The sequence below is a fragment of the Pan troglodytes genome, chromosome 11 (assembly GCF_028858775.2).
Source record: "Pan troglodytes isolate AG18354 chromosome 11, NHGRI_mPanTro3-v2.0_pri, whole genome shotgun sequence".
In the NCBI taxonomy this organism is placed as follows: Eukaryota; Metazoa; Chordata; class Mammalia; order Primates; family Hominidae; genus Pan; species Pan troglodytes.
This window is the reverse complement of record NC_072409.2, coordinates 75731104-75752545: the sequence shown is the minus strand read 5'-3', so window position 1 is coordinate 75752545 and position 21442 is coordinate 75731104. Positions and strand designations below refer to the sequence as shown.

The following is a 21442-nucleotide window of genomic DNA, read 5'->3' as shown; positions in this document are numbered from 1 at the left end:
CCATCCCTAATCTTCTCTACGTTGAGGTGAAATAGGTTTCCTAGAAACTGTTGACCATCAGTTATTGTCCCAAGAATTGTCAAAAGTCAGAACTGAAAAGGACTTTCTAGACATCATCTTCTGATGTTTTCCAAATTGCAGAACCATTAGTGGAATATAAAAATCCATTTAGTAGGGTACAACCCACATTTTACCAAAACGAGATAAAAAAGAGTATTAGAATGCATAACTTGTAGCAAGGAAGCATTTTGCTTTGTAAAATTTTGTTTATATATATAGAAAACAAAATTGTGTGTGTGTGTGTGTGTGTGTGTTGGGTTTCAAGGCCAACTTTATTTTTTGCTATGAGTAATTTTAGAAACTTAAAAAACACTGATGTTGTTTACCTCCTCATTTTGCAGATGAGATAAATTAGATCCATAAAATAAAATGACTTGCTTAAGATCCCCCAGCTGGCCAAAGGAAGAGTCCAGCTGGAATTTTCTTGACCTACATTTAGTGCTCTTTGAGGTACATCAGCTTTGCTGAAGAAGCCTAATTCTTCTCCCATATTCAGACAGCAAGTAGTACTCTTGTATCTCCACAGAGTTTTCTCTTCTTCATGAATAACATTCCTAGTTTTTAAAATAGCGCCTCAAATAAAATGCTTTCAAAGCCCTTAAGCATCCTCATTTACCCTTGTCTCTACACACTTGAAATTGTTTGTACACATTTATAAATGTTGTACTCAGAGCTCATTTTTGTTCAATGTATTAGTGGGGTCATCATCTCCATTATTCCTGACTTTCTGCCTCTATAAAAATAATCTAAGTTTGCATTACCATTTTGGGAAGCCATATATTATTGAGTCTAATTGACTTTCTTTTCAATTCAAGCACCTAATTTTTTTACTTGTGGTGGGGAGGAAGGAAGGAAGGAAGGAAGGAAGGAAGTAAGTAAGTAAGTCAGGACCACAAGGAAGGAGGAAAAGTACCTAGCACGTGTGAAGGACCCAACCATAGCCCAGGTACTTTCACAAGTGTTAACTGCCTCAGCATAATTTTGTGAACTATTTATTAACATCATTGTATAGATGATAAACTGGAGTTCAGGAATGTCAAGAAACTTTACAAGATCAACTTAAATGGCAGAACCAGAGATTGAGAAGGTATTGACCATGAATTCCTACCACTGAGAATGTAGAAGGTTGGTGTACAGGAACAAACATGCTACCTTAATTTTCTCACTATACAAAGGTGGATGGGTGGACACTTCACCACCTGCATTCTGGTTAACTTTGGTAGAGCTCTAATTCCATGGCCAGTGACGGTCCTGATAACTCCCTGTGAGTGCTCTGCTTTCTTAGGACTGCTTTTCTTCCACTCCCGTGTTCTTACCACACTTTTCCTGGGCCTTACAGAAAAATAAATCAAATTCTTCCTTGGTTTCTACAAGGAATCCACTCACATGGTGCATTTTACCACTGTGGGAACATTAATGAATATTTTTGGTTAACAATGAGGAGGGTATACATGGTCTTCCCCATTTCATCGACTTTATTGCATCTTTCTCTGTTTCTAGCACAATTAAAATCAATTATTCCTCTTTTCCACACAGAGAGATTCTACCCACAATCAGTCCATTGGTGGCAGTGGGAAGCTCAATTTCTCTCTCATGGAATTTTTTTCAAGCAAATACAGTGAGCCTTATATATTTGTGAGTTCCCCATCTGTGGACTTGACCAACTGAAAATTGAAAATATTTTTAAACAAAGGAGATGGTTGCATCTGTACTGAACATGTACAGACATTTGTTCTTATAATTAGTCCCTAAACAATACAGTATAACAACTATCTAGATAGCATTTACATTATAGTAGGTATCATAAGTAATCTAGACATGATTTAAAGTAGGTGGGAGGATGTGCATAGGTTATATGCAAATACTACTCCATTTTATATCAGGGACCCTAGCATCTGTTCCTTATGCCTGAATCTGAAAATACTGGTATCCTCCAGGGGTGGGTGGAAGTCCAGGAACCATTCCCCCACGGATACTGAGGGACAACTCTACAGCATCCTTCTTTCAAAGGTTTCTAGTAAATACAATTTTCTCCCTCCCATTATACTATTATTACATTTCATACTATTGTACAACATTTATTTATTTATTTATTTTTGAGACAGAGTCTCGCTTTGTTGCCCAGGCTGGAGTGCAATGGTGTGGTCTCAGCTCACTGCAACTTCCTCCCGGGTTCAAGCCATTCTCCTGCCACAGTCTCCCAAGTAGCTGGGACTACAGGCATGTGCCACCACGGCTGGGTAATTTTTGTATTTTTAGTAGAGACAGGGTTTCACCATGTTGGCCAGACTGATCTCGAACTCCTGGCCTCAGGTGATCCGCCTGCCTCGGCCTCCCAAAGTGCTGGGATTACAGGTGTGAGCCGCTGTGCCTGGCCTATTGTATAATATTTAAATGGAGACCTTTCCTCCCTCAGTTTTGGCTGAGTCTACAAAAGCTATGTACAATAGAGGAGGCATCAAAGGCCCAAACATCCTAGACAGAAGGATTAGAGTGCACATGCAGATTGCTGACTATATCAGAAGGTTATAAAAGTGTGGCCAGAACTAGCCTTTCACCCAGCATGAGGTTCTGGAAGAGCCAAGGAGGGGCACGGTGTTGAAGTTCTCTCGCATTTACCTACTGTCCCCAAGGGGAGAGGAGCATTTCTCTCTCTCATTTCCAACTATGTGAGAAGAGTGTTAAGGTGACAATTTAGAGAGTTGTCTTGTGTTCCATGGAGTTTGGGAAGCATAGGGACTGGTGTTGGAGTTTTGTCAGGAAAAGTCTAAGGCAGGAGGGCATGTGCAGATGAATCAGAGGTAGCAAAGCCAGGTCTAGAGAGAGCCACAGATTCACTGAGCCAGGGCAAAGGTCCATGTTTTCCACTGCCCAGGTGTGGACCCTGCAAAATGAAACTGGCCTGGGTTGTCTTAAAAAGTACTTTGTGCAAGAAAAATTCTGGAGAGTGGGCTGAGGGACTGATGCCAGAATGCCCCAGCAGTAGGGGAGGAGTCGTAAGTGATCAGCTGTGGAAAAGGCATTCTCCAGTTGAGGGACCTGTAGGTAGAATCCCCCAGCAGAGGATCCCTGAGGAACCCACAAAGGCACCCCACAAAAGAGAATTCATTGTGGACATCCATCGTTCTCAGAGAGTACCAGTGGCAAGTGACCAAGTGCCAGTCAGGACAGAACTCTTCACATCTCATCTCCCTTCTCATTCTACCTGCTCCATTCCCGGAGAGCAGAGAAACTCCAGCACCACAGCTAGTGAGTGGGAGTGGAGATAGGAAATGGTCATGAAGCCAACCTACTCCACTGCTCTCATTATTGACCTTTGAGTCTGGATATAGCTGCACCAGGTCAGGGAAGGCAGAAGCTTTGACTGGATAAGTTCAAAGTTTTGATGATCAACCTGGAGTGAACTGGGAGTTGTGAGATCATTAGAGTGCCTTGGACATTTTAATGCTGTAGTGAAGGAATTACTTGATTCTTTTCTAAGAGTGACCCCTGAAATGCTATAGGACAGGTCCAACATGTCATACAGTGTCAGTAAAGAATGGGTCAATGGCTACCCTGAGCATGGTGGCTCATGCCTATAATCCCAGCACCTTGAGAGGTTGAGGCAGGAGGATTGCTTAAGGCCAGAAGTTCAAGACTAGCCTGGGCAACATAGTGAGACTTTCTCTCTAGAATATATAAAAAAGCTGGGCATTGTGGCATGAGCCTGTATTCTTAGCTATTCAGGAGGCTGAGGCAGGAGGATTGTTTGAGCCCAGGAGTTCAAGGCTGCAGTGAGCTATGATGGTGCCATGGCATTCTAGCCTGGGCTATACAGTGAAACTCTGTCTCTTAAAAAAAAAAAAAAGAAAAAGAAAAAGAATGGGTAAATGGAGTAAGTTTAGAAGTGGTGAAAAAAACATTTAAATTAAGTTTGCTTTGTTACACATTATCAATGCCAATTGTTCAGTTAGTAATGACCAAAATAAGACAATTGTAATAGCTAAGAAAGCTCTTTCCCTCTTTCCATGTATTTGCTCTCTCATCCAATTTATCACTCATAGATTTGATAAATCATTTCTAGTAAAGTTGCAATAAGTTATCCCATGAGGCTAACCATTGGCATTGCCATGGCATTGTATTCTGATTGGGTTGTGAGCACAGGCTGCCAGGTGACAATGAATAAATTTCAGGGGACAGATGTTAAATTTGTGTAACATATTGATTACACACAGAGGTTGCTTGCTAGAGAAGGTACTTGTTGAATTATGAGATGCTATAACGAATGTTAGTACTAATGTTACTTTTCTTGTCATCATTGCCACCATCTGAATATAGTTTGAAATTAAGTATATAATGATTACAAATCAGGACATAGTTTTACAAACTCTCCATATCTTATTGTAAAGTAATATAATAAAGTGACTAAAATATACAATCTTGACTATTATTTTAGCTATTGCTATGGGGAGTACATAGCCATTTTAAATCAATTGCAGTATGAGTATTTGAGTATTATATTTCTATCTCCTAGACAATAACATCTATTGCGGCAAGGATCACAGCTTTTATTTAATTACATGGGCCAAGTGTTCTGGGCATTCTCTGAAGATGTGAACAGGTGTTCTGTGTTTAAATGGAGACCCTCAGCTTCCAGTCTTATTCTGGCTTACCCAGCAAGTCACTTGTGCTTGTGTTCCTGTTGTCTTTCAAACATTTCAATAATCCCTTCTAGACAAACTACAATATTTAGTATTGTTGGAAGCCCCATTAAGAAGGGGGAACATTCTTCTTTAAGAAAACAGTATTACTGAATTTCAGAAGGGTGCTATTCAAAGACCATTGTTACACAAGTATAATATCAGAAAACATGATCTGAACAAATTGCTTTATTTATTTGGAAATATTGGTATATTTTGTTAATTTTCTAGTGTTTTTCTGAGCACAGGTTCTCTCAAAAGCAGATACCAAGACAAGGACTCAGTTGCAAGCAGATTATTTGAAAGTTAATCCCAGGAAACTCCAGAAGGGGAGTCAGAGCACCTATAAAGGACGGTAACCAAGTAAGGCTGAGTTATGGAGCCAGTTACTCCTGTGAGCCACTGGGGAGCTTAGGAAATCAGTAGAACGCACCTCAGGGTTATCTCAACCAGGGGTGAGGAAGCAGGGTATCCATCCATCAGTCATGTTAGGGGCTGCTTCCTGGGGCACTAACTCTGTGCAGTTCTGTCCTGTGATGTCCCAGGCTGAGTGGGCTCTCAGTCAGAGCAAAAGACGCTTGAGTCTTTTGCAGGTGTTTGCTTTAAACTTTAAAATTGTGGAGGGTATGGCCAGGGGAAATGGGCCAGACACTGACAGGATCTGCTACACTTGGGCTAATAAAAAATTGGTGAAATGGGGCCTGGTGCCTGCTAGAAATCACAAGACCATGTTAGTTTCAAGTCAATGTATCTTTTCTCCAGGTAGGTAGAATGGGCAAAGGTTACTTACAATGATAAAAATCACTGAGTGGATAGATCAGATGGATACTTTGTGAAGGCCATTAAACCTGCCCAGTGAAACATCACACAACACCAAATAAGGGAATAAAAGTGGCACAGCCAGAATCAGGGCTAAGCCAGAGGCAAGGAGTAGTCTTCTTAGTGCCTGAGTGGGTATGGATGTGTGTGCATTAGCCTTACACTCAAAAGAGCTTGAAGAGTAGGACAGGTTTGAAGTCCCGTGTTGAAGAACTTAGTGAAAATACACATCTCCTAATTTTAAATATATATTCAAGAATAGGACAAATTAGAAACACTTTGGAAGTTTTATTTTCCCCTCTATGATGACCTGTGAAGCTGAATCTTGACCACCTTCACAAGCTAACAACGTCCACAAGCAATTGCTTTACTTCATTGCCAAGGTAACATCTAGAAATCTCCCGTTCTGTCCTCTGAACAACTGTAGCGACCCAAGAATCTAATCTGGTGCCTCATAAATGATTGTGTTCCATCTCGACAGTTATTTTTAAATTCTACAATAACACCAGCTCACAGGATATTGGCCTTTTCCTCCAGTATTTCTGCTGTTCCCCAGCTGTTTGAAATACGTTGTGGCTTTGACTTCTTCAAACTATCTCCTGTGATGAAGATTACCTTAATTGCTTGTTTGTAGAAGATTCAGTCAGAGACATAATATGCTGTAACAATTATTAATAGGTGAAGGCTGACATTTTACATTCCTCGTTATTCTGTCAGCAGTTTCTTATGACTACTTTTTGGCTTTTTAAAAAAATTTTGCCTTGAAGACAAGATCCTTTGAAGGTTTGTTATCACAATGCTGTCATCCCCTAAAAGGCCACATCATGGTCAGAGAAAAGGCTTCTTTTTTCCTGTCAAACAATATTCAACAACCATTTATTGAGCATCTATTATGTGCCACACACTTGTCCAAGGTGTAGTGGGATACCTATGTAAACGTATCAGATTAGACTTTGCCCCCTTGGTGCCTACATTCTAATGGAGGAAACAGAAAACAAGCATGCAAACAAATCAAGTGTGTCAAATAATTTAACATAATGACGATGCTATGAAGAAAAAGCAGAAACCATAAGCAACCAATGTTTTTTTTGTGTGTGTTTTTTCTCCCCAGAGCCATTGTATGCACGTATATAAAGTCCAAATATATCCAGTATTCCCCTTTCTTACGCAAACATTTTGGCATACTGTACCATACATCCGTTTTTACTACCATCTCTTTTCTGCTTAGCCATATATCTTAGAGATCATTCCTTATCACTAAATTCTTCATTATTTCTTATATGGCTTACAACATATTCCATTGTGCAGGGGTACATAGCTTATATCACCAGACTTATTTGATAGATATTTAGGTCATTTCTAGTCTTTTGCTCTCTCAGTCAATGCTGTAATGAATATCATTTTGCATACATCATTTTGCACATGCAAAGGTGTACCTGTCAGATAGCTAAGGTGTAACTGTCAGAGGTTAAATTGTTGGATCAAAAGTATGTATATTTGTAATTTTAAGTGAATGCATTTTATGCTATAACTTTTATGAATAGGTAATACTGTGTCCGGAATTGGTGGGTTCTTGGTCTCACTGACTTGAAGAATGAAGCTGCGGACGCTCGCGCTGAGTGTTACAGTTCTTAAAGGCAGCACTCCGGAATTTGTTCCTTCTGATGGTCGGATGTGTTCAGAGTTTCTTTCCTCTGGTGGGTTCGTGGTCTCCTTGGCTCAGGAGTGAAGCTGCAGACTTTCACGATGAGTGTTACAGCTCTTAAGGCGGCTTGTCTGGAGTTGTTCCTTCCTCCCGGTGGGTTCGTGGTCTCCATGGCTTCAAGAGTGAAGCTGCAGACATTCACAGTGAGTGTTACAGCTCATAAAGGAAGTGTCGACCCCAAGAGTGAGCAGTAGCAAGATTTACAGCAAACAGCCAAAGAACACAGCCGGGAAGCCAAGCGGTTTGCCACTGCTGGCTCCTGCAGCCTGCTTTTATTGTCTTATCTGCCCCACCCCCCCCCCCCCAACAACCCCACGCCCCCCACGCCCCCCACCCCTCACATCCTGCTGATTGGTCCATTTTACAGAGAGCTGATTGGTCTGTTTTGACAGGGTGCTGATTGGTGCATTTACAATCCCTGAGCTAGACACAAAAGTTCTGCACGTCTTCACTAGATTAGCTGGATACAGAGTGCTGACTGGTGTATTTACAAACCCTGAGCTAGACACAGAGTGCTGCTTGGTGCATTTACAAACCGTGAGCTAGATACAGAGTGCCGATTGGTGTATTCACAATCTCTTAGCTAGACATAAAGATTCTCCAAGTTCCCACCAGATTAGCAAGATACAGAGCCCTGATTGGTGCATCCACAAACCCTGAGCTAGACACAGGGTGCTGATTGGTGTGTTTACAAACCTTGGGCTAGATACAGAGTGCTGATTGGTGTATTTTCAATCCCTTAGCTAGACATAAAGGTTCTCCAAGTCCCCACTAGACTCAGGACCCCAGCTGGCTTCACCCAGTGGATCCCCCGCCGGCTGCAAGTGGAACTCTGCCAGTTGCACGGCATGCGCCCGCACTCCTCAGCCCTTGGTAGGTCGATGGGACCAGGTGCCGTGGAGCAGGGTGGCGCTCGTCACGGAGGCTCAGGCCGCGCAGGAGCCCACGGGCGGGTGGAGGAGAGGCTCAGGCATGGCGGGCTGCAGGTCCCGAGCCCTGCCCCGTGGGGAGGCAGCTAAGGCCCAGCAAGAAATCAAGCGCAGTGCTGGCGGGCCGGCACTGCTGGGGGACCCGGCGCACCCTCCGCAGCTGCTGGCCCGTGTGCTAAGCCCCTCACTGCCCCGGGCTGGTGGGGCTGGCTAGCCGCTCCGAGTGCCGGGCCGCCAAGCCCACGCCCACCCGGAACTCTAGCTGGCCGGCAAGCGCCCTGCGCAGCCCCGGTTCCCGCTCGTGCCTCTCCCTCCACACCTCCCCGCAGGCTGAGGGAACCGGCTCTGGCCTCGGCCAGCCCAGAGGGCTCCCACGGTGCAGCGGCGGGCTGAAGGGCTCCTCAAGCGCGGCCAGAGTGGGCGCCTAGGCTGAGGAGGCAACCAGAGCAAGCGAGGGCTGCAAGGGCTGCCAGCATGCTGTCACCTCTCAATATGTACACATAGTAAATCTTAGACATAAAGAAAATTGCATATAATGAAAATTAGGTCCTCCTCACATCTCTTTTCTGTCAGCATCAAATTCCTTTCTCCAAAGGAAACAAATGTCACTTTTTGCTTTTTTTCTTGTATATCATTTCAGACTCTCTCTCACTACACACACACGCACACACACGTGCACACACACACACATAATACGGATGCATAGACTTTATTGTCTCATCATTGTATTTCTGCCATATAACATCATTGCTCTGGATGTCATTAATAAAAGTGCTGGTTCTGTTGGCTTCCCCATGCCTTTCACGTAGGGAAGGGCCGCTATGGGTATGAAGTCCTGTACTGTCCTTGGCCACAATTTTTTGAACCTGTTCCATAGGTCCTTGCTTCCTTTCATCCTTGGTGCTTGTCAGTCATTCTGAGATCTTCCTTAACTATCATGCTAGAGATTCTGTGTGTGTGTCTGTGTGCGTGTGCATGGGTGTGTGCAGTGGATCTTCTATTGCCTGGGTCCTCGAATTCCTTTAGCAAGTGGCTTACTCTTAACGTTAGGTGAGGTACATCCTTCAATAATGCCCTGAAAAAAAGGTTTATGGGAGGTAAATTTTCTGAGACCTTGAATGTCTGAAAATGTTTTTGTTCCATCTTCTCACATAATAGACTGCCTGACTGGGTATAGAATTTTAAGATAGAAAATAAATTTCTTCAGCATTTTGAAGATATTCTTCAATTATCTGTGAGCTCCCAGTGTTGCTCTTGAATAAGCTGAACAATTCTGATTACAAATCCTTTGTAAGGGACCTCCTCTTTCTTCTCTGGGACTCTAAAGATCCTGTTGATGTTGATGTTTTATAATTTCACAATGATGTACCTTATTGTTGATTTATTTTTATACGTTGTGCTGGGCACTAAGGGCACCCTCTTAACTTAAAAAAATTTGTTTTTCAGGTCCTGGTAATTTTCTCGAATTATTTCATTGACTATTTCCTCCCTCTACTTCTTCTATTCTGTCTTTCTAGACTTCCATCATTTATATTTGCAACTTTTGGAATACTGGTCCTCCAATTTTGTTAATTCATTGCTCTTATTTTGTATCTTTGACTTTTTACTTAAGTTCTGCGAGGTTTTCTCAATTTTACCTTCGAAGTTTTCCAGCGATATTTTTCTCCGCTGCTCTGGTGTTTAATTTCAGAAGCTTTTTTTTAAATGCCTGAATGTTTCTTTTTTATAGCATTCTGTTCTTGCTTCATAGAAGCAATATATTAATTTATCTCATGATGTGTGCATACATCCAAGTGTCTTTCTCTTTCATTCTTTAAAGACTGGGGATTAAAAGACCTGTTAATGTGCTGCCACATGAGGACAGCTATGAAATCCCAGGGTCAGAAACCTAACAGGAGCAATCACCCATAGGCCAAGCCAGCCACAGAGTGACCCCAAATCAGCTTCTCAGCTTCCTGTCTCCACCATATACTGCTGCCTGCAAGTGGCCAGTGCCACTATGTCTCTGCCCTCCCTCCCTGTGGAGGGATAAAGCATGAGGCAACACAGTATTATGCATAGAAAAGAAAGCTGAATCGGGGGATTGTGATGGGAGGCTAAAAACTAAGAGGCTTGGAAATGTGATTGGTGACTAAAATTTTAATAACTAGATTAAAAAATTACTAGTCTTGATGAAGTTCACTGAACTAGAATAGGGCAAAATATCTTCTCTAGATGGGGTAGGAGTTCAAAGCCAAGAAAATAGGGGCAATCATGAAAACAATTATCAGCCTCAAGTTTATATATATATGAAGAGTGATCCTCTAGTTACGCCTGTTTTTTCATATTATCTGTCTATTTTTACAGGTGCTTGAGTGATAGTCAAATCTCCTATACCAATCATGGAGCAGAGGTGCTATGAGAGATTCCTAACTCCTGAAAAACTGTGACAAAGGTAAGTATCTGACCACCAAATGTTCCTGTTTTCCCCACAAGTGGCAGCTCTGCCAGAGAATGCATATTTCATCTGGGTAGGGTTATGTGATTAATTCCCCTTAAAGACATGTAAACAGCAGCAACACATGCCATTTCTCACCTGAGGTTGTTGGTATGGGGTGCGTGATCCTCTGTGTATTCATTTCCTCCGCCACGGAATCTTAGCGTGGGGAGCCACAGGAAAGAAGCCATCTGGATTTCTGAGTCATTATTTGGAGGAAAACCTCATCTTGAACTGAGACATGAGCAAAAGACAAACTTCTGAAATTGTACTAAGCCATTGAGATGTGAGGTTCTTTTGTGTAATGGTCTGACCTTATGAACACACACAGACACATTTTGTCGGCTTACTTGAGTAGCTAAAGCTACTAAGAATGCCCTTTGTGTTACTGAGCTTTCTGCTAGTGACAAGATTACAAATATTCTTATATTTAGGTGCACATTACATTTTGGGGATGCATTTTACGCAGTAACTATGGTAGAGCTATATCCCATTGTTAAAAACAAAAACCCACAATGTATGAAGGTGCAGACTCACATCAACAGATAAAACAGATAACTATCCTCACAGCACAAGAGGATTATTCACTTCACTGAATCATCCATCTTAGCATGAAAAAAAAAAGTATCAGGCTTCCTTAGGAAATGTGACTTAACCTAATAAGATGGGCATTACTTTCATGCAGAGGCCCCTCAGCTCCTGCTTTTCATAGACCATCCAGTTCACTTGAAATGTGGTGCACCTGGGAAAAGTCATTCCAGGGGCTCAGGCATGGCCCTTCTTGCTCTCTTGCACATTCCTTTTGAGCACTCATTTCATTGGCAGTTAGTACTCCTGAATACACCTCGCATGAGTGTAAACTGGGCAGGAATAGTGAGCTTTCCCAGCCCCCTGGAGCTCAGAACCCCCGTTCACCTCATGCGGACTTTCAGCTCTCCATCCCCACTTTGGATTGTTGTTGGAAGCCCCTGGTGCATGTTACTTCTCGATCTCCTAGACCTTCCAGAACATCACAGAATGTCCTCACTTCAGTTGCCTTCAAGAGTCACCCAGGACACAGCCAGTTAGCATTCCTGTAGGCTTGCCCCACAAACAGGGCATAACCCCTTAGCTTTGGAGATAAGCAAGAAACGTGTCTTAGAACCATCCCACATCTTCTTTCCACTTGTGGACATGCCTATCTTAGGAAAGGCTGACGACGTAAAAGAGATTTCCAAATTCCCGTGGGTTGGTAGACATTCCAACTTTCCCAAAATTTAGCAACAATCCAAAGCATTTGTGGTAATGTTTGCATCTCATGATATTTCTAGAAATCTACCTATTGTAAAAATGTACAGTGGTGATAGTAATAGCTGATATTTTTTGAGCAGTTACAGTGTGCTAAATATTCTTCTAATCTTTACGAGTATTAACTCTTTGCCAACAAATGTTGACTATTTTCATCCACTCTTCTTATTCAGATGTAAATAAGTAGAATGAGATTCTACTTACCTGTCATTGTGATTCTTCTGTCCTGGTGGATGCATCCCATTTTCTGGTTTCTCGGCTCATAGGCCTTGCTCATCTGACCTGTGACTAAACCAGGTTTTGATAATCAGTTGTAGTTGTTTTTATTCCTTGTCTGCAGTCTCTTCCACATTCTCTCCCACAACACTACTCTTCCACATATCTTTTCCTTCAGTTGTAATAAAAGTATATACCACACACAAGATTTGATATTTGCAGAATGATTTTTAGTATCATAGACTTATATGCTTTTGGAAGTAGAAGAAGTGGAACCTCATAAAACTTTTTGCTTTTTGAAGATATGAACACTGACCCAGCGAGATAAGTTACTTCCCTAAGATTGCATAGTTGGCCTGTATAGCTGGTAGTAGACTTCAGAGAGGCTTCTTCCAAGTCCCCACTTATCACTCCATGCTCCATAAAAGAGAAGAAGGCTTTCATCTTAAAGCTCATTTTAAATCATGAAGTGGGTAAAAGGAAAGTCAGTCTGTGTGTGTATGTCTCTCTCTCCTTTTCTCTCCATTCATTCATCCTTCCATCATCTAAATTGCTTAGGTAAATTTTCTCGAAGTGCACCTGGGCATAAATTTCCTTGGATCATACCAGTCATATTGCCAATTTATATGGAGATATCCAATGATCATGTGACTACCATGTCTGTTTACTTATAAATGTTATAAATGATGAAAATACAGTAACTGCAAGAATTGCACATGCTTTTGTGTATTTTGTTATTCAATCACAGACTTTTCTTCACTTTTTGCATTTATTTACCTTTTGAAGGATTAGAAGTTTTAAGATATGTGAAAATGGTTGAACCATCTACAAGAACTCTAAAAATCCAAAGAAGAAATGTAGATGAGGAAAATCAAATGGACTATTACACTGAAATAAGACTCACTATTGATGATGATAAAGATGGATAAAAAATGGAATAATGAGAAAAATAACTGGAAACACTAAGGACCGTAAAATGCAATGGATGATCCAGCAGTATACAAGTTTGAGAGCGTGATGTTAGAAATTTGTAAAAACTTGAGAATGGAAGATTTGGGGACAATCTTCAAATATATTAAATAAATTCCCTCAATGTTGTCAAGATGGAAATGTTCCTCTGGGATCACTGTCTGTAACAGCCACTGAATAACAAAATCATTGTGTATACATGTGAAGAAAATAACCTGCAGAGTGCATACTAAAGAACACAGCTTAGCAATGACTTTCACATCACAGGATACAAAGATAAAGTCACCATCTGGAAATGGTTCAAGCTACTTTCAAATATTTGGCCAGAAAAACAAATGCATCAATATTTTATTAATAGCTATTAAGCCTTGCTTAATGCATATGTTATGTAGCATATGGGCAAAGTTATTACTAATTCCCATATAAAGACATGAAAACTCTAATAGGTGTTTGGCAGAGCCACTAACCTTCTAGGATCCCACATTCTGGGATCCTGACCCAGCCAGTGGTAGCCTCCGAATAAGAAGAGCAGGAAGAGGAATAGCTGGACCTGTAGCACAAGTCATACAAAATTTTAAAATTTTTTCCTAGGGTTTTTTCCGCCCTCATTTGGCTTCAGAATCAAGACTGAGTTTGTGCATCCAGTTTTAGATGGAACATTGAAAAACTTGCAGATATATGAGGCAGTGGGGGAAGCAACAAGGATTATGGCTAATCTAGTGACTAAGTCCTAGGAGGGAAGGTTGAAGAAGCTGGATTCAACACTCAATAGAGTGATGGTACTCCTCCAATATGCCAGGGACTGAACCACGCTCTGGGGAGATGGTGGTGAGCAATGCAGTAGAATCCCCTCCTTCACAGAACTGCCTTTTAGTGGTAGAGACAGACAAGTGAATAAATGATTTTAATGTAGTGCATTAATATTTATAAAATAGATTAAGAGCAGAATGCCATGAGAGGGGTGTCTGATTCTGCTTTGTGAGGGGGATGGTGTTGCGGGGGGCGTTGAAAGGATGAGTGGGAGGGATCCATTTGATGGGAAAAGAGGGCATTATAGGCAGAGGCTGTATATTAAGGTGCATGTGGGAGAGAAAAATGGCTTGGGAACTCAAAGTAGTTGAGAGTTTGATAGATTTTGTGTGAAAGATGAGTGATGGGCCTGGAGAAAGAAGCCAAGAAACACATAACGAAGGGCTACCGGGGATTAAAAATTGAGCTTTCTTTTGAAGGCAGTAAGAAGCTATCTGGTGTTATTTTTTTTTAAAGATGTTGATGTTGGAAATATTTTTGAGGCTAATGTATTACCAGTGGATTGAAGATTAGAAGAGGCAAGACTCGAGGTAGGAAGGTCTCACAGGGCACCAGGAATCATTCAAGGGAGAGGATTGAATGGGCGTGAGAATGCAGAAGATTGGGAAGTTACTAGATGTATTAAAGATGTATTAAGAAAGTTACTAGATGTAGGTTTGACACACTTAAGGTTGGATGGCACATAAATATTTTTGAATATTTGAAAGACTGTCATTTGGAGGTTCTTAGGGGCCAAGGAAGAAGTGGGACCATTGAGGGGAATCAAGTATTATAAGCTGGCAGAGCTTCCAAACAATGAACATGGTTTAACAATGAGATGGGAGGCCATGGGTTCTGGTAATTGCTGGGAGATTTCAAGTAGAAGTCGGGACAGGTTCCTGTCATGGGTGCTGTAGAGGATATGCCTGCATGGCACATGGTCCTGGTGACTTTAAATGTCTGCTTAAATCCTGAGATTCTGTTATGGTTGACATGACTCCACGTGGCTTCACCCAAAAACTGTCTCCAGGCCAGCAATAATGTACTGGTACTTACCTGAAACTCTTGGCTTGTCGGATCTGCACTTCTTGTTCTGAAATGGAGGTATTTAAGGAAACAGAGAGGAAATTAAGGCATTAAAATGTGCTTTTCTCTACCCAAATCATATCAAGTTTATGTTCTATGTCTTCCCACCATGGTGACTCTAGCATGCAGTGATGAGGTCAGGCACTGCACCCAAGTTTCTCAGCTACTGATTTAGTGTGCTGTGCTCACAGTGGTTTATTGTCTTCAAATGATAAGATCTAGGTGAAGCAGGTATTAACAGCATATAACACATGAAGTTTCTTAACTCTGGTTTCCTCCAGATGTTGCTGAAACAATATAACATAAGCCAGATGAAATACCAAAGGAAATTCTGTGACAATCAAACCATGGTATAGATATGTCACTTTAGGCAATGAGATTCTCAAGTCTGCAACTCATATTGGGGTTTCTTCCATATTAGAAAAATTGGATCATATTTTTCCACTTTCCCTCATCCTAATTTATAACAGTTAGCCTCCCCAGTTCAAGCTATTTGAAGGTTTCTATGACATTTATTTTAATTAGGGCATAAATGCACACACATTTTTGATATATCAACAATCTCAATAAAATGGGAATATTCCATGGCAGAAATCTAAACTTAGGGGAATATTACAATCTCTAATAATTTTTAGGAAACAGTCACTATCTTTACTTTATGCGTCTTCCTAGGAAGAAGAGTTTGCCTTCCTTGCCAGACACTACATGCTTTTCTTAGTCTCCTTTGCTGCTACCATGCAGGCACAGGGTCAAGTTCACCAGTGGAAGGTGCCACAAACTCTGACATGGGAACTAGTAGAGACCAAGAAACACCGTACTTTGGTGGCAATGGCAAGGCAGGAAGACTGAATTTCCAGGGAAGTGGTGGCAGTGAGGTCACGGTTGACACTCCTGTGAGCAGGCTGGTAGGACAAGCTGTGGGAACTAGCTCAAAAACATTAGCAATGGAGACCTCACCAGTTCTTTGACCTGATCCAAGGTGTTGTTCTGTCTGCATAGTTTGTGAGTCTTGTTGTTACCCTCTTTTGGCGATTATGTGAACTACCCAGTATTCTTATAAAATATTCATATTTTGCTTCAAATTAACCGGAGTTTATATCTATTGCTTGCAACTAATAATCCTTATCAAAAGAGGACAATGCAAAGAAATACTGCACTCTTATGACCTGATTCTAGAATGGTAAACATGAAAAGGTTTCATTGATAAACGCTCTCTTTGTTCTCTGTTAAACTCTCTCTAATAAAATAATTGCTCACATAATATATGGGAAACAGGATAAAGAGACTTGAGTATAACTGAGTTGCTTACTGTTTTGTTTCTAAGTGGGCAAAGGATTCTGGAAAAAAAAATTGCATGGTATGGAAACTAATTCACACTAATGTGTAAATTAACCTATGACTAATTTGCATTTGAAAATAGAAACTTGTATTTTAACCAAATCTTTAATTAAGGCAGACGGAAAGATTCTTAGGACAAGTTAATTGGGCACGTTGTCTCATTCCATTCCAAATATCTTTAGCTACCCAGAAAAGTATTCCACATAGGAACAGACATGAAGAAAGAGATGGTGACGTAGGGAGGGTTCATTTCATTTCCAGAGTTTCCTTCACTAGAGCATCCTCCCAAGAATAGAGTCCTTTGGTCTACTTTGGACTATGGAATCAGAGTCAGGTAATTAAATATTTAAATATCCTGGAGCAAAACCCTGAGATCTCCCTGGTCATAAGGGAACACTAGGAACTTTGACCTTTGTTATGGTTATTCTGTTGACACCTTGACCACTGAGTGTGAATTGGGGAGCTAAGGAAATCGTGTGACCACCATTCTTTTTCAGATGAAGGTGCTAATTTTTCACTGGTTTATTTGTTTAATTAAAATTGTCAGCATTTACTGAAAAATAATATAACAATCATTGTCATATGTTCCTAGTTAGTCTTCTAATCACAGGTGCATTATCTGTTTCATAGGGGTTTTTGCCTTTACCGGGCTGGCAGAATGGGATTCCTGGAATGAGACAAACACATTTTCAGAGTTTAACGATTCGAGTCAAGGCAGAAACCCTTAAAGTGTTAGTCTCGAGTAGAACAAATTTAATAATTATGTTTCTCTTATAGGAGTCATTAACCAAAATTTGGTCTTTAATTTCTTCTAGTGAAATAACTGAAAAGAAAATTTTGATTTCGTTCATTCATTCATTCACTTATTCAACAAAATACATGCACTGATGGCTGTCACTATGCCAGATTCTGTGCTAGACCTTAAGGATTCAAAGATAAGATAAAATGCATCTCACATTTCCAGGAGCTCACAGCCTAATTCTGGAAAGATGTTTAGGCTCAAGTATGCTACATGGTAGTTGGTAATTTTTAGCTGCATGCACTAAAATAGCTTTACATTCTTGCTACCACTTTAGAATAGCACTGAAAGGACTTCAGGGTTTGTGTTCTCTGTGGGGGAATTACTCATCTAATTCTCATTAGTGCAAATGGGAAAGAGGTGTAAATCCACAGTGATCTAGCTGAGAAAACAAATACTCCTTATTTGACTTCTGTTGTTTGTTTATATTTGTTCCGGGTTGACTCAGGGAAATAATCAGGAAAATTACCCATGTTCAATTGCCCGGTTGCTCCAGAACCCTTGGAGTGCCTAATCACAGTTAATAATTAAAACAAAGCAAGAAAATTCAAATGTTGGATTTAAGTATTATCAAGAGGGAAAGAAACCATTTGAGGGGGAAAATATGAGGAGTCTTTTGTGGTAGGTAGACTTTTATGGACAGAAACATGGGCTCTAAAGAGAGAATGATTTTTTTTTTTTTTTCTGAGACAGATTCTCACTCTGTCACCCAGACTGGAGTGCAGTGGCGTGATCTCGGCTCACTGCAACCTCGGCCTTCCAGGTTCAAGCAATTCTCCTGCCTCAGCCTCCCGAGTAGGGAAGAGTGATCTTTTAAAATGGATGTGGATTATGGTAGATGGATAACTTAGTATCTATGAAGCTCCTATAGTGTCCCCAGCTCCGTGTTAGACCATATGTCTAACCTAGCCAAAATTGTGTCCACAGGATACAACTAGCAAATTATATGTGACAGAAACAAAAACTGGAACCTGCAGTTTAAAATGGTATGGAATATTTGAAATAAGAACATTGACAGAAATTTAAGACGTGGTCATAGTTTTAAGTAATATGAGTTAGGATGGGCTGAGTTATGCTGCAGTGACAAATAACCCCCAAATCATAGTAGTTTATACCAACAAGTCCTTTTCTAGGTCTTCTTGCTCTGGGACCCAGACTGATGGAGCAGTCACTACAGGTTAGGACTCTCTAATCCTAAGTGCTTGGAACCAGAAGTGTTTATGGATTTTGGAATATTTGCATATACATAATGAGATGTCTTGAGGATGGGACTCAAGTCTAAACATGAAATTTATTTTTGTTTCGTGTACACCTTATACACACAGCTTGAAGGTAGTTTTATTTTTCCCTTGGGAACACTGAATAAACTGCCTGTTGTGTGCCTGTGTTTTGACTGAGACCTGTCACATGAGGTCAACTGTGACATTTTTCACTTGGGGCTCAAGAAATTTTGGATTTTGGAGCATTTTGGATTTTAGACTTTTCAGTTTAGGAATGCTCAGCCTGTATCTCAAACCTTAGTATAAAACTCTATAAAGTCGTGTGCTGACAATCAAATGCTTCCTTTTATGAATCATTGGCAAAAACCAGTCTTGTGGTCCCATTTAACCTCAAAGGAGTTATAAATATCATCCTACTCTATGCCTAGAGAGCTGACAGCTGAAAATATTATGTGAACGCTACTAATGACTCTAACTCAGACCTCGCTAAAGTGGCTGCTCAAATGTGGTCACATTAAATTTAAATTCAACTTGATACCTCTCACCTGTGTGAGATTTTACTGTCAGCCTAGTTGCCCTCACATTGAGCATGCATTAGAATCACCTGAAGGGCTTCTTAAACCATCGATCCCTGTGCCCCACCTCCAGAGTTCTGGGTCCAGTAAGTGGGAGGTGGGAGACGCTTAACAAGTTCCCAGGGGATTGCTTATCTGGGAACTGCACTCTGAAAACCACTTGTCTTGGAAAATCCAAAGGAAGTTTCCTGTCTTTGTCCATCTAAGCGTTCACTAAAATCATAGTAAATGCCAGAGCATGACTTGTTCTGGGGAATGGATGGAAGGACTACACACTCCAGCCAGGGGGATGGTTGCTTTCAGAACTCACAGTGTCAGGACCAGCCTCACCTTGTAACTTCAGGGCCTCTCTTCTTCACCTTTTGGTTGCTTCATTATGTCGGGGGCCACCTTCCTTTTACTGGCTGGAAGATTCTTGAAACATGTTTGTAGATTTCATGATAAAGTTAGTAAGGCCCAGAAATAATTTGTTCTTCTTCCTTCTAAGGTCAGTTTTCTAAGTCCTCATTTCCTCCCTTGGAATCCTCTTCTTCCTAGATCACTGAAAATTAAATAATATCCATTTCCTTATTGGGACACGCTGACCCAAACCCACAAATGTGTGGTCCTGCAGCACAATTACAGCAGAAAGTACTAATGCCACATCCTTAAAAAAGAAACAAAAAGGCAGGAATGGGTGGGATGCTATTTCCTTTGCATCTGTCCCTCTGTGCTGCAAAGAAGTGTACTCCTTTCATTTTAAATATTCTCTTGGATCTGGGATATTTGGACTTAAGTAAAACCACATGTGGGTCATTAGCCATTTCACTCCAGGTTGAGTTCTACTAAACCCACCCAAGTTTCTTTTTGTGGTCTTCCCTCCAGATCATCCTCCATGTCCTTCCTGCAGGCTTCTGATTTTCAAGCTTGTGATTTTCTGGTGAGCATCTATTTCAATGGAGCATGCGTCATGCTCAGGACCAAGTGAGGGTCAGGCATGGCACCACCTAAGAGACATCAGATGGCCTGTAGAGATGTAGCTGCTTATAACACACACAATCACACACTACACTCAACTCTGTGGAGCCTCTGCTTGACATGTGCATGGAAACATGGTCCATTTGCTTTTACTTTCAGAAAAAGGAGTAGCCTGCAATGGAAATACATTCAAAGCTCTACCTCTTGCAGTTAAGAAGCCTGCAGCTTTGACATGGCCATTTCCCCAGCTTCTACCATACTAAAGTTTCAAAATTTTCAGCCTCTTTTAAGCCAGAGCTCATGCTTTCCATTTCTCAATAGTCTTGCCAAGTAAAATAAAATAAAACAAAAACAGCTTTTCTTCTAAACGTAAGTTAGATATACAAGCTCATTCCTGTGGTGTCAGCAGGAAAAGGACCACTTTTATTTTCTATCATATGACCTATTATTTCACCCGGGATATTTGCGTTTTTAGAGAAACCTTTCTACAGGAAATTCTTCAAGACAAGTCTTTAAGAGAGCCTAGTGTTTGTTGCTATTCTAATTTTTAAAATTAGACATTCTAATAGTTTGTTGTTGATATATAAAAATGCAATTTTCTTTCATAATTGAACTTACCTCCAGAAACTTTGATCAATTCTCTAGCTAATTCTAATATATTTCTCTGTAGGCTTTTTTTTTGAGTTTTGCATGTAGACAATTTAATGTAAATAATGACAGTTTTGTTTGTTCCTTTCCAATTAGTATATGTTTATATTTTTCTCTTTTCCTGCTGTGCTGGCTAGGGCCTCCAAGCCAATATTGAAGAGGAAAAAGCAGCTATCTTTGTCTTGTTTCTGACAGAAAACAGAAAGATTTGGTAGATACACTTTATCAGATTAAGGATGTTTCCCTCTCTTCCCATGTTACCGTTTCTTTCATGAGTGAATGTTAATTTTTGAATGCTTTTTTTGGCATCTAGTGAGATCATACTTTAAAAAATGTTAGTGTGGAGCATTACAATAATGATGTGTATGATGTATTGTTTTATAAATTGTGGGATTTAGCTTGTTAATACTTTTTTTTAGAATTTCATATCTTTGTTCTTAAGTGGGATTGACTTCTATTGCCCTTTCTTACATTATCCATGTTTTGTTTTGATGTAGCCTATAACATGTGTCTCTGTGTTTACACAAGATATACACTGACTACTAACAGTGATTATGACTGATTGGCTAAATTAAAGGTGATTTTGTTTTCTGTACAATTTTCTGCATTTTCTTTTTTCTTTCTTTCTTTTTTTTTTTTGAGACAGAGTCTCGCTCTGTCACCCAGGCTGGAGTGCAGTGGTGCAATCTCGGCTCGCTGCAACCTCCGCCTCCGGGTTCAAGCGATTCTCCTGTCTCAGTCTCCCAAGTAGCTGGGATTACAGACATCTGTCATCATACCCAGCTAATTTTTTTGTATTTTGAGTAGAGATGGGGTTTCACCATGTTAGCCAGGCTGGTTTTGAACTCCTGACCTCATGTGATCCACCTGCCTCGGCCTCCCAAAGTGCT

General features: G+C 40.7%; 1 long non-coding RNA gene across 4 annotated transcripts in view; it reads left to right on the top strand.

Annotated features, from left to right (window-relative positions):
• The window catches only part of LOC104007909 (uncharacterized), a 378770-nt gene that overhangs the window by 146712 nt on the left and 210616 nt on the right, over positions 1-21442 (top strand). For 2 of the 4 annotated variants that reach the window (XR_010148715.1, XR_010148712.1), the window contains exon 2: positions 10539-10626. This is a non-coding gene — a long non-coding RNA (uncharacterized LOC104007909). Of the gene's footprint in view, positions 1-10538; positions 10627-12957; positions 21213-21442 lie in introns of those variants that run through there. The other 2 variants (XR_010148714.1, XR_010148713.1) reach the window with 2 other exon arrangements.